This window comes from Cebus imitator, unplaced genomic scaffold (assembly GCF_001604975.1).
Source record: "Cebus imitator isolate Cc_AM_T3 unplaced genomic scaffold, Cebus_imitator-1.0 Scaffold190, whole genome shotgun sequence".
Lineage (NCBI taxonomy): Eukaryota > Metazoa > Chordata > Mammalia > Primates > Cebidae > Cebus > Cebus imitator.
In genome coordinates, this window is record NW_016107505.1 from 69,558 (window position 1) to 75,489 (window position 5,932).

A 5,932-nucleotide genomic window follows, 5' to 3' on the forward strand; every position below is an offset into this window, starting at 1 on the left:
CTCCATGTTGGTCAGGCTGGTCTCAAACTCCCGACCTCAAATGATCCACCCACCTCGGCCTCCCTAAGTGCTGGGATTACAGGCGTGAGCCACCATGCCCAGCTCAAAACAAGCATTTTTATGTCTACTTTCTTTTAAAATTCTGACCAGGTAAATGTCTCATATGTATACATCTTTAGAGGGTTGTCTTCTTATAATCAACAGGGTTTCCCATCCTCAGCGCTATGGTGTTTGGAGCCAGGCAATCCTGTATTGCGGGGGATCGTCTTAGTCAGCTCAGGTTGCCATAACGAAATACTGGGTGGTTTAAACAACAGAAATTTATTTTCTCACACCTTTGGAGCCCAGGAAGCCCATCATCAGGGCGCCAATGGATGCAGTTCCTGGAGGAGGCTCTTGGCGGCGGCTTGCAGACAGCAATCTTGTGCGTCTCTGTGGCCTTTCATCCCGCAGTGCATGTGTGAGCTCTCCCACGTTTTGTTTTGTTTTGTTTTGTTTTTGAGACCGAGTCTCACTCTGTCGCCCTGGCTGGCGTGCAGTGGTGAGATCTTGGCTCACTGCAAATGTTACACCTGAGTTGATAGGAAAACACCACACTCTGAAATCTGACTGTGAGTCCTGTGTTGCTGGCAACCGAGAGTCAGCTCACACTTAAAATCTCTCGGGAAGGGGTTTGATTTCCATTTATATGTTGCTCAGGGGAAGGGGGCAGAGCGGAATTTTACAGAAGCAGAATAGGCAGGTTAGGGGAGGAGGCTGGTAACTAGGAGGCAGGAGGCTCCCGTGATTGTTGATTAACTGGGGTGGGTATACACGAGTGGTTCCCATGATTGCTGGTTACCAAGAGGGCATTCGGTACTTTCCATATAATCAATCAAGGGGGGATCACAACAGCAAGGGGGCCTGTGCAGCAGGATTTGTTTACAACGGTTATATGTTTCTATAGTTCTAAGCACAACATGACCCAGCACAGTGTGGCCCAGGTATGCACTCAAGGGAGAAACAGTGGGGCGGGGAGAAGCCAAGATGGAGTCGGTCAGGCTAGCACAAGTTAGGTTGTCACATTTCCCACTTGTGTTTTCGGGGAGTTGAAGCATTGACTTTTTAGTCATAACGAGAGGGTTATATTGGGTTTTGAGATGCAAAAGCTTGACAGACGCTATGCGCTGTTGAATGAAATTTAGGAACTTCTTAGGGAGCAGGTAAAGGAGATATAAACCAGCAGGATTCGGGCGAGCTTCCTGGACCAGTGGCTGGATGATGCCCTGAAGCTGTCGGAGAGACTGCAGGTACTGTAACAAGTTCGCTTGGGATATTTTTGCTATGTGGGTGTTTTTTAGTTTAGGCAATATAGGTGGAGGCCTTTTCTACATGATTTTAAAAGGAGAGAAACCTGCCTTTCAGGAGTGCATTCAACTTTAAGAAGGGCTACAGGAAGGAGGTTTGTTTAACCCTTACCGGTTTGTAAGATTAATTTTGTGAGAGTGCTTTTTAAGGTTTGAATTATGCGTTTTACCCGTTTAGAGCTTTGAGGTTGATAGGCATAATGGAGTTTTTATTGAATGTTTAACGCCTTACCGACTGACTGAGCTATGGACGAGGTGAAGGCTGGCCCATTATTAGATTTTACAGCAAACGGCAGCCCATGTGAGGGATGATTTTATTGAATAAGAATTTAACTATGGTGGAGGCAGTTTTGTTTTTGGTGGCAAATGCCTTAGTTTATTTAGAAAAGGTGTTTACCATTACTAGGAGACACTTACATTCCGCCCAGTGTGGCTTTGTTGTCATGAAGTTTCTTTTTTTACCTATTTTTGGGTCACATTCCCGGAGGCGGTGGCCCAGCTCAGGCTTCGGTTTTGGTTTGGCGTTTACCTGTGCACAGGCTGTGCGTTGGGAGGCTGCTTGGTTAAGTTTTGAAGGTGAGGGATTTAAAACAGTTTTTTAAAAGATGGGCTCATTTCACTTTTTTAAGTGGGTGGAAGAATGGAGGCAACCAACCAAGGCTTTTTTCAGGGCACAGGGCAGGAAAATTTTGGAATTTGGGAGAATTTACCAACTACTTGTGTTTTTACTGGCCTGAATGTTCGATGCTTTTTATTTTTTTTGGAGAGTATGTTGGGTGGTTGGGTAGGTCAGGCTGCCGGAAGGACAGGGCAGGCCGTCGGGTTAAAGGTGTGACCGGGAGCTGGGCTGCCTCTAGGGCGACAGAGTTTGCCCTTTGATTTTTTTGGGTAATGACTGCACTTTGTTTTTTTTTGTTGTTGTTGCTGCTGTTTTGATGTTGTTGTTTCTTTTTTTTTAATTTTTTTTTTTTTCTAAGACGGGGTTTCACCATGTTGGTCAGGCTGGTCTTGAACTCCCGACCTCAGGTGATCCACCCGCCTTGGCCTCCAAAGTGCTTGGATTACAGGCGTGAGCCACCACGCCCGGCCTGTTTTGATGTTTTTTGCAGTGGATTGCAGCCACCCCACTGCAGAGCTTGAGTGAGGGCAACCAGCTTAGTTTTTTTGCGTTGAAGTTCTGGCTGGCAGGACCTGGGCCCACAGAACGTTTGTTTTTGTGGTAACGGCCACACCGGCTTTTTGCACTTTTTTGCTTAAGGAAGCTGCTACTGTTGGTAAATACTGCTGCGGCATGTGCCTTTTTTAAAGGAACATCCTGGAGATGAGGTTGGCCAGTTTTTGTAGTTTTTAACAGCTTTTGGCAATTATGGACAGGTGCAGTTAGGTTTGGATTAGGAAGTAGGGTAGCTGGATTTGAACACCTTGTGGGGGAGAAAGTTAAACGAGGCTGATTTAACAGCAAACTTTGGTACGGTGATATGCAGGCGTTTGACATTTATTCACCGGAAGCGCTGCGCACCAACGTTTTAACAGCACGGGGAACTGTGAGGGTTAAATTCTGGCCCAGGGTTAATTTATTAGCTTTTTGGACCAGACTTTCTGATGCCGTTACGGCTTGTAGACAACGTGGAAGGCTTGTGTTTAACTTTTTGGAGTGTGGCCACTGAGATTTTTGCCTGCCTTTTTGAGGTCTTTTTAGCTGCCAGAGCAGGCTATTTTTGTTTTTTAGGGTTTTGATTGTTACAAAACCTTTTGAGCTATTTTTAGGAGCTGGGAAATGTTTCTTTGAATGAATTTTTTAAGTTTTTGTAACCTTTTTTTTTTAATATTAGGAGTTGCCTGAGCCACAAACGCCAGATTAATAGCATGGCTATTTTTGGGAGCCGCTGGATTAGGGGTGTAAATTTGATAGGCCTTTTGGAGGCTTTTTAAAAATGCTTTAGGTGACTCATCAGACCCCTGGACAACTTTAGTTGTTTTAGACAGATTTATGGGTTTTTTTTTTAAATTGTACTTTAGGTTCTGGGGTACATGTGCAGATCATGCAGGATTGTTGCATAGGTACATACATGGCAAGGTGGTTTACTGCCTTCCTCCCCCCATCACCTATATCTGGTATTTCTCTCCAGATTATCCCTCCCCACCCTCCCCACCCCCTGCTCTCCTTCCCTTAGTCCCCCCAACTGACCACATTGTGTGATGCTCCCCTCCCTGTGTCCGCGTGCTCTCACTGTTCAGCACCCACCTATGAGTGATACCATACAGTGATTTTCTGTTCTTGTGTCAGTTTGCTGAGAATGATGATTTCCAGATTCATCCATGTCCCTATGAAGGACGCAAACTCGTCGTTTTTTATGGCTGTGTGGTATTCTATGGTGTATATGTGCCACATTTTATTTATCCAGTCTATTGTTGATGGACATTTGGGTTGGCTCCAGGCCTTTGCTATTGTAAACAGTGCTGCAATGGATTTATGGGTTTTTGAGCGGCATTTCTAATGCCCACAAGGAGATACTGCTGGAAATTGTTTAAAGCTTTACTTCCCCCTGAGGTATTTGGGTTCCAGTTAGGCTGAGTAGAAGGAAAAACTTTTTTTAGGAGGTTTTTGGGGTGTTTTTTTTTTTTTTTTTCTGAACTAAGGAAAAACTGGGGCAGAATTGGGGGAGTAGAGGGGACCAGTAGTTCACAGGAAGGTGGGGTCTGGCTCAGAAGGACCTTGGAGCATGGACTGTGAACGACACAAGAGCGGCGCCACGGAGGCGGATTTTGGACTAAAGCCGCTGAGTAAGGAAACTGGTTTGGGTGTCCTGCCCTTTTAGTAACTACTCGCCAGAGTGTCCGGACCGTTGGAGCATTTAAAGACCCCTGTGTGTGGCTGTTTTGTTTTTTGTTTTTTGTTTTTTTTTTGAGACGGAGTTTCGCTCTTGTTACCCAGGCTGGAGTGCAATGGCGCGATCTCGGCTCACCACAACCTCCGCCTCCTGGGTTCAGGCAATTCTCCTGCCTCAGCCTCCTGAGTAGCTGGGATTACAGGCACGCGCCACCATGCCCAGCTAATTTTTTTATTTTTAGTAGAGACGGGGTTTCACCATGTTGACCAGGATGGTCTTGATCTCTTGACCTCGTGATCCACCCGCCTCGGCCTCCCAAAGTGCTGGGATTATAGGCTTGAGCCACCGCGCCCGGCCAGGCTGTTTTGTTTTAAACCTTGGCTATTTTACTTTACAGAGAGTTAGGAGTTTATCTGCAGTGAGGCAGACTTTGTAGTTATTTGAAAAACCCAAGGAGAAAAAAAAAATTTTAGCATGCACTGTAGGGGAGTGGACGGTTGAGAAGAGGCAACACCCTTTTTGGAAGGTATTTGGGGGAACTAGGTGGTTGGGGAATTTTTTTTGGCTTTATATCCAAGATAACTTTGATGTTTTTACGACTTAAAGGCAGAGGACTTGAACTGTGTTTTCTTTGCTGGGGTTTTAGGAGACAAGAGAGCCAACTTTTGGAGACACTGGACTTGATGTGATAAGGGAACAAGGCAATGCAGTTCACGTCCATGGGAAGTGGGGGGAGAAACTGAGTGTGAATAGGGGAAGTGGTCAAGTCAGGAGAGGGAGGGCCTAGGCAACGGTTAGCGTTCTACATGGGTATGAGGTCCCTGCACAGAATTTGTTAAACATAAAGTGCAGAGATAGACACAAAAGATGATGCCCCTGCACTCCAGCCTGGGCGACAAAGACTCCATCTCAAAAGAGAAAACAAACTTTGTCATATAACCTTTCAACCTAAAGCCTGAGCCATAGGCCCTTGATTCTGTGCTTGGGACCATGACAACCTCCCCATATCAATGTTCTTAAAATAGTTTCACCCCTACCAAAAGTCTGCTGGAGAGCCAAGTGAGGAGAGGGGTCCATCACTTTGGTCAGCACCTAGAAGCCAGTGCTAACGCAAAGTGATACCTTTTCAATCTTAAGGAAAATCTCAGAGTGGCTTTTTGTTCCCTGACCGGGAATTGAACCTGGGCCACAGCAATGAGAGCACCGAATCATAACCACTAGACCACCAGGGAGCAGAGTGGCTTCTGCGCATTTTCTATGAATGACCAAATACAGATACAAAAGCTGTGTTTCCCAGGGCAATGGGAAGTAAAGAGAAGCGGGGAGGTGAGAGGCAGACATACACAGAGACTCCCAGAAACGTCACACATACAGACTCACACAGAGATAGAGACACACAGAGACAGAGACAGCCAGGTGCAGTGGCTCGCACCTGTAATCGCAGCACTTTGAGAGGCCAAGGCAGGTGGATCACAAGGTCAGAAGATCGAGACCATCCTGGCCAACATGGTGAAACCCTGTGTCTACTAAAAATACAAAAATTAGCTGGGTATGGTAGTGCATGCCCGTAATCCCAGCTACATGGGAGGCTGAGGCAGGACAATGACTTGAACCAGAAAGGCAGAGGTTGCAGTGAACACTCCCACGCCACTGCACTCCCAACTGGTGACAGAGCGAGACTCCATTTCAAGAAAGAAAAACAAGCCGGGCGCGGTGGCTCAAGCCTGTAATCCCAGCACTTTGGGAGGCCGAGGC

The 5,932-nt window shown here is 46.4% G+C and overlaps 1 non-coding gene across 1 annotated transcript; it reads right to left on the reverse strand.

The window, feature by feature from the left end:
- Positions 1-5,337: 5,337 nt before the first annotated feature.
- TRNAE-CUC lies at positions 5,338-5,409 on the reverse strand. The gene has a single exon. It is a non-coding gene; the product is annotated as a tRNA-Glu (tRNA).
- Positions 5,410-5,932: the final 523 nt, after the last annotated feature.